Source organism: Pteronotus mesoamericanus, unplaced genomic scaffold (assembly GCF_021234165.1).
Source record: "Pteronotus mesoamericanus isolate MK-2021 breed Mesoamerican mustached bat unplaced genomic scaffold, CSHL_Meso_final contig_68, whole genome shotgun sequence".
Taxonomy (NCBI): Eukaryota; Metazoa; Chordata; class Mammalia; order Chiroptera; family Mormoopidae; genus Pteronotus; species Pteronotus mesoamericanus.
Genome location: NW_026555234.1, coordinates 30310450 through 30320908, shown reverse-complemented (window position 1 = coordinate 30320908; position 10459 = coordinate 30310450). Strand labels below are relative to the sequence as shown.

General features: G+C 36.9%; 1 non-coding gene across 1 annotated transcript; it reads right to left on the bottom strand.

Annotated features, from left to right (window-relative positions):
• Positions 1 to 10065: 10065 nt before the first annotated feature.
• Positions 10066 to 10169, bottom strand: LOC129077743 (U6 spliceosomal RNA). Its single transcript, XR_008529898.1, has one exon. It is a non-coding gene; the product is annotated as a U6 spliceosomal RNA (small nuclear RNA).
• Positions 10170 to 10459: the final 290 nt, after the last annotated feature.

Here is a 10459-nt window from a genome sequence, read left to right as displayed (position 1 = left end):
TAATATTCACATAAGCACTCCATTTAATGTTTAAGAATTTTCCATAGTATCTATCTTTTTACCAGCTACAGTCAAAACAAAGCAAAATCATGGAGTACTGAAGAATCTGTTGTCTGAAATTTCAGAGGCTACGCATTCTTTATGGGGTAATCTTGCCTAGTTTCTCTCCAAAAATAAAATTCAACTTTAGGGAATGACTACTAAAATTCATTTAAAGGACTTCTTTGGCATTTTTTGTAGAGAGATTTAGTTTTAAAGGTTATGGATCTTAAATTTCAGTTTACTGCTCCAAGACCTTTTCTTGAATCTCAAGCTTTGGTATTAAAGTGATATTGTATATAAGAATAGAACCCATACGGTTCATACCATTATAGACTGGTTACTTGCAACTCAGCATGAATGAATGAATTTTACTTCCTGATTACTGGTGGTCCTAGGATGGAGATAATACAGTAGTTTAGTCAGAAGTCATACAGATACGACTGGGTACAGTTATTCTAAAGAGTGTTACAGTTTTGTTCATTTAACAAGGGAGAAATCAAGATTGTGAAGATATTTAATATCAGTAATGCAAAGAAGAAACTACTCTTTTATAGAAAAATGGGTGTATAATTTATTTAGATGAGTTTTCAACTTTTTAAACTGTTAATTTAAAATTTGAAGTTATTTTTAAAGGATGTTAGACAAACTTGTAATACAGATTAATAATTGTATTTTTTGCATGAAAAGATCAACTGAGAATAAGTTTGCAATATATAGAAACTTACTTGCTACTTTTAACTCCTGAAGTGTATATAGTCACTTATGGATTCTTTAACAAAATATATGTAGAATTTTGAGGTATTTGCAGGGGTTGATATTTGGAAGAACATTTTTCTTTGCTTTTGATAATTTTTTTTATTTTTTAACTTTATTAAATAACTTAATAGTTTTAAATTTTTATGGAAATTCTCAAGCAACTGACTGGATTGATCAGAAATTCTCTATTTCTCTGTAAAATATACTCATTAACAAATACCTATAATCCAAGAAACCGTTCAGGTCCTCTGCCCCCATTTCTGCTCCCAGCAGTTCGAGTTGTGTGTTTACGCCCATTACACTTGCAGTTGTGATCATACAATGTAATTAGGTGTTACATAGTTGAGTGAGGTATGAGACTGAAAGGAAAGAGCTGTTGTGGTGTAAACAAAGTTACCTACTATGATCAGACTCCATACAAGTGAATTCCTAAAAAAAAAAAAGTTGGTTTTTGAATTGCATGTAGGTCATAAAAGTGTATATGATTGGAAGGATTTTGCCCTTAGAAACCTTCAACTTACCATTCTACTTTGAAGAAGTTGAAACTGAAAATTATAGATGATGTATATGGGTTGGATTTTAGGCCAAAAAAAAACATAAAAAACAACAACAAAAAACAATGGCACAATTAACAAATTCACCTTAAGAGACAATTACTTGGCACTGCATTTAAGGCTAGGGAATAAACTTGGATTTTATATATTAAGTTAAAATAAAACTTTTAGTGGACCTATAAATCTTCCCCCAACCCCCTTGATGCCTATTTTAATGAAGGTTTTTGATTATATGATTAGTTAACTGTAATTTACAATAAAGAGACCCTACTCTGTATAATTGTACAATGTTGCAATTTTGTTAAAGAAGTAAATCATTTATTTGCTATCTCTACTCCTTAAGAAAAAGAAATCAAAACGTTCATGTGTTTGTGTTATGTAATCTTGTTCATAAGCTGCTTAAATACAGTACTCATTTTTTTGGTGTAGAGTCAGAGTTGTGATCAAAGGCTGATTTCACTGATAAATATTAGTAGATTTGAAACAAATAATATCTAGCCTCAGACATAAAAGTTGGTGGGGAGAAAATGCCCTTCACCAATTCAGAATATACCACAATTTCGTCTGGCCATGGAAGAACAATGAATGGTAGGCACAGTCACGAGTCAGATCCTAAGAATCAGGCAGTGTGTTTCCACAGGCGTCTGTTGTGACAGCTGCAAAGTCCTTGTATCTCCAGGATTGGGTTATTTTTATTCTGATGGAATCAACCTAAATTTTGTTGTTGTTCATTCTGTTTGGAGTCAAGAATAAGTGAGTATAAAGAATAAGATTTATTTTTATAATTCACCAAGACCAGAGAGACAATACATTGAACAGAACTAAGTATCAACATTGAGGAAAGAAATTTTTGAGCACCCTCTATATTCTAGGTACTGTTTTCTTCTTCTACCAGTAACTGAAATGGATAATTTGCCTACCTATTTAGTGCACTCCAGTCCCCTTCCCCCCACAAATAGAATGCAAGGTGAGCATGGACTTTGCTCTGTCTATTGATGTGTCCCAGAGCTTGGAACACAATAGCTGCTCAGTAAATATTGGTTGAATGAGCAAATGTTGTCTAAGTTGTCTTGAAACGGAGATAAATTGTTATACACTGTTAAAAGTTCAGAGAGGCTTTAATGAAATTATTTGAGGGTTTTTTGGCTACTAAGTGGTATAGTCATGCCATTGTTTTAAAGTCAGGCATTTGCTCTTTTTACTCCATCCATCTCATTGCAGTGTTGATGTTTTTTAATCTTTATGTATAAACATGTTTTTAAAAGGGTAGTTGTATTTACCAAGGTTAACTGATCCATTAAAGAACATACAACTTTTTGGGTGCTTTCATTTTAACAAAGCTGTATTTTTGTAGGAAACAACTTTAATTCCTGTATATGTTAAACATTACTCTTTGAGACTCTCTGTTTCACTTTAATGAACAGTTGATAATTATTTTTATAACACTGGTTAAATAAGCTGATTGAGAGAATAGCTGTTTGACATGACTTTTACAAAAACAATGAAGAGATGCACATTGAGATACCATTTCCATTTTATTACAAAGTGTTAATGACTCCATGGGTTAAAACATTTAAATAGTATACTGGTATATATACTTTTGTAGGTATTCAGGACAGCCCACTAGCAGGACAAACCAAAATGTAGGACTTTTTAAGAATTTCAAAAGTCTTTTGATTGAGGTTTAAAGGCTGCTCTCTACATTTGACTTGCAAAGAACAGGAAGTGCTAAAATAAGTGATCTTCTCAGTTTTGTTTTTTTGTAGAACCATTGCCCTCAGTGGTTAGATTTTGCATATCTACAAGAGCTCGCCTTTTGTTTGATACATTATGTATTGGGTAGAGGGAAAGCATGGCAGTGTTTTAGAACGGAATAAGATGGATAAGGAGTTATTTCAGTCTTCATCAAAGACTGGCTCATTAACAGAGAGTTTAGAGAAGTTCCTGGGAAAACATTGGGATGAGGTGGGGTTGTTTGTTTTGTTTTGTTTTGTTTTGACATTTCAAAATGCATGTAGTAATAACAGACCAAAGGAGATGGAGAATCATTTGGAATTCAAATGTTATGAAAAGGTTGTTGGGCCCTAGCTGGTGTGGCTCAGTGTATTGAACGCCAGTCTGTGAACCAAAGGGTCACTGGTTTGATCCCCAGTCAGGGCATGTGCCTGGGTTGCAGGCCAGGTCCCCAGTAGGGGCACATGAGAGGCAACCACACACTGATATTTCTCTCTCTTCCTCCCTCCCATCCCATCTCTATAAAAATAAATAAGTTAAAAAAAAAAAAAAAGACCTCTCTCTTAAAAAAAAAATAAAAAAGGTTGTTGGGCAGGGCAATGTCCTGGAAGAACCTGAATTCCAAATAATAATCCGTCTGCTCTGGAATTTCTAGCCTGACCCAAAGGATACCTTGTACTCATCATGTGTGAAGAGGTTTAGGAATTCTTGCTTATACTGTGGGATTTGGAAGTGATGGGCTTTTGTAATCTCATCAAATCAAGTAGGTTTTCTTAAAGAGGGGCTTTAGAGTATTTTTTAGGCTCTTATTAGTGGAGGGTATAGGAAAAGGTTTATTGGGTTGTTATATGCATGCCTTCTCAGAATCTGTGAGAATTCTCATGATAAGAGGAGAGATACTGGGAAGACCTATAGACCTGATGGGAGGCACTGGAGTATTGAGAAAGCAGTGTTGGGGGACTTTGATCCAGACTAGGCTGAGCTCCACAAGTGATTGTGTGTCCTTGAACAGGCTATTTAATCTCTCCAGGCCAATTAACCTCACCTATGGATGATACTTTCTTTGTAGCATTTTTTCTTTTTTTTATGAATGTGTGTTCTTTCTTTCTTTTTTTTAATCTCACCTGAGGACATGCTTATTGATTTTACAGAGGGGGGAGAGAGAGAGAGAGGGAGGAGAGGAGAGAGAGGGAGAGAAACATCTATGTGAGGGAGAAACATCTATTGGTTGCCTCTCATATGCACCCTGACTGGGGACGAATCTGCAACCCAGCCACGTGCCCTGACAGAGCGAGACTTGAACCCACGACCTTTTGGTTTACTGGATGATGCTCCAGTCAACTGAGCCACATCGGCCAGGGTTGTAGCATTGTTTTTGAGATTACCAAAAAAAAAAAAGCTGCAAAATTGACACACAGACTTGTTGTCTATTATTGTTTGCAAAAGCGTTTGGAGTTTGACTTGGAGGTAGATGAATTAAATTTAACCAGAATTTATCCTTGGAGCATTCCTTCATAGAAAGTATTCTAGGAATCTGGATCTAGGTCTTTTATTGTGTATAATTCCAAAAAAATTTAGCATGTTATTTAGAGCTTTGTGAGAGTTCCTGGGAACTTGACTTGTATTACCACCTTTTCCTGTGCTTCCTTCTTTGTCCACAGTGTGTGCTCTTCAAATAACTACTGCCAAACGATTGTGTGATTCAGATACAGAGGTTTTTAGAAGTTAGTGCCTCAAGGTTACTTTAGTAATTTCTCTTGGCTGTTTTTAAAGTTAGCCTAAATCTGCTTAAGAAGAGTTATTTTAGACTGTTTCCTCAAGTTACATGGATATGTATTTTTAAAAAATTGGGATAGTTTAGTATGGCTAGAGTTACAGTCAGGATCTTTACTTTTTGACATTTAAAAAGGACTTGGAAGAAACTTAATTGAAATAAAGGTGCATCTGTCTCTTTTTTTTAAGGGGCGTGGAATAGCTTCTTCTCTATCTGCTTACTCAGTTGTTTCCTAACTGCAGGACTGATACTTGTCCAGTAGGTACTGGTGTGCTGGTACTGGTTGTTAAAATAATAACAATTCCTCACATCAGTTGACATTTAGCGACTGCTCCACCTCCTCCCCCAACTGTTCCTGCCGCTTCAGCTCTCCTGCCCCTACCCCAGAACCCTCTTGGACCATCCCTGGGTTCATCATCTAAAGGGTGAATTGAAGCGCTCCAGGACCCCAGGGACCCACCTCCACTCCGAGGCTGGGACCATTCTAATTTTTAGTTACCATACCTTCCTGTTGGCTGACTACTTCAGCGATCACCCCTGCTTATTCTCAGCTAAGAAGCAAAAGGAAGGAGTTATATCTAAGATAAAGTAGTTGGAAGAAAGGAGATAGGAAAAATATATAACTATATAAATATTAGTTACAACTGAAATAATAAAAATGTAAAAAGATGAATAAGATGATAAAAAAATATCTATCAGAAGATGCTAAAGAAAATAATAGAGGTAAGGTTGACAAAAAGCATAGTAAGATAGATTAAGAGGGCTGAAGCTAAATGTAAGTTTAAAATACAACTAAAGACATATACACTAGAAAGGTTAAACAAAAATGTGCTATAAAAGAAATTCAGGAAGCAGCATACAGTCCAGAAGTTACTCCACCCGCGCACAAATGGAGGCCTTTGGGCTGAGGCAGCTATGGATAGTTATAAGCTCCCAGTCCTGGAGACTCCCGGGAACTGGGCTGCTGCAGGGGAAAGAGAAGTCTCTGTGTGGCTGTTCCTGGGTTTGCATAATTTCTCTCACCCCCAGCCTCAGTTCATTATTCTCTGTGTCAGGACTCTAACTCATTGTCTACTAGCTTCGATTCCATTTAATAGGAAAGTGTTGTTTCTCTCACCAGATAATGTGTTCTTTGTGAACCGAGTTGGTCTTATTTATGTGGGTATCCCCAGAGCTTAGGCCAATGGCAGGCACTTAGTAAGCAGTTAGTAAATGTTGGGTGTTAGAGTTCTGTGTCATTTGGTTCTTGTCCTTTATGTGCCAGAGCAAGTTTTTACTTGTTACCAAGAGCTGCTGTCAGTTGCCATATTTAGCCCACTGACTTTTCCTTCAGAACCATCTAGCACATTGCTCAGTGGGCATTTGTTCCTGAGGCAAAACCAGCCTTCCATTAGTTTCAAATGAAAAAAGAAAACAAACAAACCAACCTCAAGTTGAGCAAGTGATCTGGAAGAGTTTGGCAAACATTTTCTGAAAAGGGCCAAACAGTAAATGTTTTAGGCCTTACATGCCACAATCTCTGTCACGATGACTTAGCTCTGACTTCGTAGAGCAAAAGGAGTGTAGGTGACATGTGAATGTATGTGTGGCCATGTTCCAGCACAGCCCTATTTACAGAAGCAGTCAGTGAACCAGATTTGGCTCCGGGGCCAAAGTGTTCCAACTCCTAAGCTAGAATGTGAAAAAGAAGATTGCTAACATCAGAGAGCTATGTGCAGGTAACTTACCTGGGAAATAAGGCATGGGAGCTCTGAAGAAGGGGTCCAACATTATCCTTACTTATGTTTTCTGTAACCCTTAGAATAGTGTTGTATCTGTAGTAGGTGTTCAGGAAGTATTTATTAATTTCATCTGGGATCCAACTATGTCACTTTTCCTCCCTGGGCCTGAGCTATCTCATCTAAAATTTAAGAGATTATGTTATGTGATCTTTACTGTCTCTCCAGTTTAAAAAATTGGTGATTCTGAGACTGTGGAAGGCCAAATGGTTTATTCTTTAAAGAGAATTGTTGGCTTATCTCATTTTCTCTGTGCTCTTAATTACCCTGCGGTGGAATTCTGAAACAGTTGCTTTTATGAATTGTTTGCAGACCTGTCCACAATGAAATTCATGGTCCACTAGCCTATACCTGTACCTTCCACCAGTCTCTGTTGCCTCGTCCTGCCAATTTATTAAGCCATTTTTTTCTCTAGAAGAATAAATTAGCTATAAAGATAACTTAGACAATCTCAGGTGATTCTTTGTAGGAAGATGACAGTCAAGGTGAAGATCACTCTGTTTGTCTCTTAGAATTAATTATATTTTTCTAAAGTCTGTGACAGGAAAGCAAACATTCCATCATTGCTTTATTAATCAAGACAAACAGTAATCCAAAATAATTGTAAATAGTACAGGTATAAATTTTTATAACCTTACCTAAATTCTAAATTCTTCTTTCACTTAAGCTTTTTATAGATTTTTCTGTTTCTAAAGAGTGATTTGTTTAAGATTAGGTAAGCTGTCTGATGATCTCTTAGACTGTTCGTAGAAATAGAAGCTGGTGTGTATTTCTAGTCTCCAAAATGGAGAAACTTTAAAAAACTAAAAAAGTTTTTATAAGGAATATACAAAATTTTTCTTTATTATTTCCTACTCTGTATTTTTTAAGTAAGTATAGATGTCTGCTAAAAATGACAAGCAAGATAATATTTTTATGATGTAATTTAAAGTAGCTCTTAAACTTTAATGGGCTTAAGAATGACCTTGTGGATCTTACTTAAATAAGTGGGTTCTGATTTACTAAGATTTAGAGTAGGGCTTTAAAGAACATTAAGATTATGAAGGTAGGTTCTTCCAAATTATTTTTTTCTTGAAAAATTAACAAAATACGTTTATTGATTTTAGTGAGAGCAAGAGGGAAAAGAGACACACACATTGTAGGAAAAATTAGAAAGGAAAGCATTGGGCGAAAAGAGTGAGCCTTCACTTTGCGGTGGGTACTTCATAGACAAGGCGACCGTAGATCCTCTTGGACCCTGGGCAGTTTACATCTCTTCTCTGGCATGTTGGTAATGTGCCTATTTTGAGCATGTTTCACAGAATTTTACCTATTCCTTCCCAGTGATGGAAATTTCCTTTCTTCCCAATGCATCTATATAACATATTGACGACAAAAGTACCTTAGTATTAACAATCTAGTTTCTTTTTGGGCAGTGACTGTACATTGTGTGTGTTGTAACAATACAAATCCAACAAGTGTTTTGAATAGAAAATGTTAAATCTGGACTCTTATTGGTGGTATCTTCAAAACTTATTTCACAATTAAAAACAACTTCTAGAATCCCAAGAATCAATTTTAAATATATTCAGAAACACTAGTTTTTTTTTTTCACTCAAGAAATAATGTCTTAGCACTGGTGCAAATGATACCAAGTTAGTGTGGTTTGTGAGGGCAAAGAAGAAGGTATGACTACAGGGTCTGGACTGCTTCATTTTGAGCAGTGAAAGCAATTTTTTAAATTTTATGTATGATATATATAAAAAGAACTTAAACTAGGAACAATTGGGCTATTAATAAACACCCTGTGCCAGGAAGGTAACAGTAATTGTACCATACGGCATACACAGGAGACAGAATTGCTGCATAGGTAACCACTCCTAAAATGTCGAGCTTAGTTAAAATGCTTCTTTACTGTTTTATGTTGCTAATTTATGAATATATTGGTGCATTGGTCCAATCTGTGACATTTGTATGAAACTTACTTTTATTAGAAATCCTGTTATAGTCATAATCATTAATTTAGTAACTTGATATATTCTTCTGAAATAAGCAGTTAATTTGGACATGACCTGAAACCTTCCTATCCAGAAATCCAGATGGAATTCTGGTTCAAGTGTCTTAGGAGCAGATTTCCCTCATTACTCATTTGTTTATTTCATTTGTTCTTTCATAGTGCTGTATTTGAATTGTCTCTTTTTGTTGTTGTTGTTTTATTTTCTTCGGTTCAGCCGAAGCCAATTATTTGTGGTTATTGTTGGCTAGCAAGTACTTGGAATTAAGGAATTCAGTGTCCCCCCGTCGGTGGAGAACACAGCTGGAAGGCTTGCGGGGTTGGTTGTCTGCCCTACGGCCTCCTCTCACCGCTAGTCCTGCCAGCCTTTTCGTACTGTGTAGCCAGATCTACATAGCCAGAATTCTTGCTGATGTGACCTACATCTGCCTCTTCCATGTTTAGCACCACCGTCCGTGTAGTCACCTAAGCCTAAGGGTCACTTCTGAATATTTTAGCTTCATTTTTTTTTTCCCCTTTCCTGTCAATCACCAAATACATCAAAAAGTATGTATTAAGAAAGATTCGTATCTGTCTCCTCCTTCTCATCCTTACTGCCTTTTCCCAAATTACTCCAAGTATACTATTCCTTTTTATAGTCATTCTCTCTCACCTTAGCAATTTAAAGAGCCCATTGACTTCTTTGTTCTCCCCAAGTCCATTCTTTGTCTAATTAATTAAATGGTCAGCCTGGCCTTGTTCCTGTTCAAAACTTTTCTAGAGCATTCGACAATCAACTTCAGTATTTCTTTTTTCGATTCTTTTGTTCCCTCACCTGAGGACATGCTTATTGATTTCATTTTATTACTATTTTTTTTAAGATTTTATTTATTTTTAGAGAGAGAGTAAGGGAGGGAGAAAGAGAGGGAGAGAAACATGTATGTGTGAGAGAAACCTCTATTAGTTGCCCAGGACCAGGGACTTGGCCTGCAACCCAGGCATGTGCCTTGATTGGGAATTGAGCCAGAAACCTTTTGGTTTGTGGGATGATGCCCAGCCCACCAAGCCACTTTACTCAGAGCCATGCTTATTGATTTTAGAGAGAGGAGAAGAGAGGGAGAGAGAGAGAGGGAGAGAAACATTGATGTGAGAGAGAAACCTCAAATCTGTTTCCTCTCGTATGCACCCTCACTGACCAGGGACCAAACCTGCTACTTGTGTGTGTGTCCTGACTAGGAATCGAACCTGTGACCTTTCGATTTACAGGATGACACTCCCACCAACTGCGCCACACCAGCCAGGGATCAACTGCAGTATTTCTTGGAGCCCTATGGGTATTTCAGGACTTTTTTGCGAATCTCCTCAGGCAAGTGGAAGAACCAAGTGGGTAGAAGACTGGTGCTCTAACCCTGGTCAGCCAGAGTTACTTTGATTTTAATTAATTTCCGTTTTTTTTTTTTTTTTAAATACTTCACAAATTTGCCTATCATTCTTGCTCAGGGGCCATGCTAATCTCAGTATTGTTCCAATTTTCGTCTATATGCCACCAAACAGAGTACAATCTATTTTCCTTTCCTAGGTTAAGCATAACAGGTTTATTCTTCAGAATAAGGTTCACTGCTGAACAAATTTCAGATTTGATATTGTTCCCTCAGAGTGCCCATCCCCTGGTCTCCTTATCTCCGTGGGGCCTAGTCAGGTGTTGTCTGTCGTTATACCCCCTTTATGGACTTAATAACACTTAGTCACAATTTGTAGTTTTATTTTTGCATGTATGTATGTGGAGACACATGTACCCACTCCCATACTTTTTATCTCCACCATTGTACTCTAACCTCCCAAGGGCACG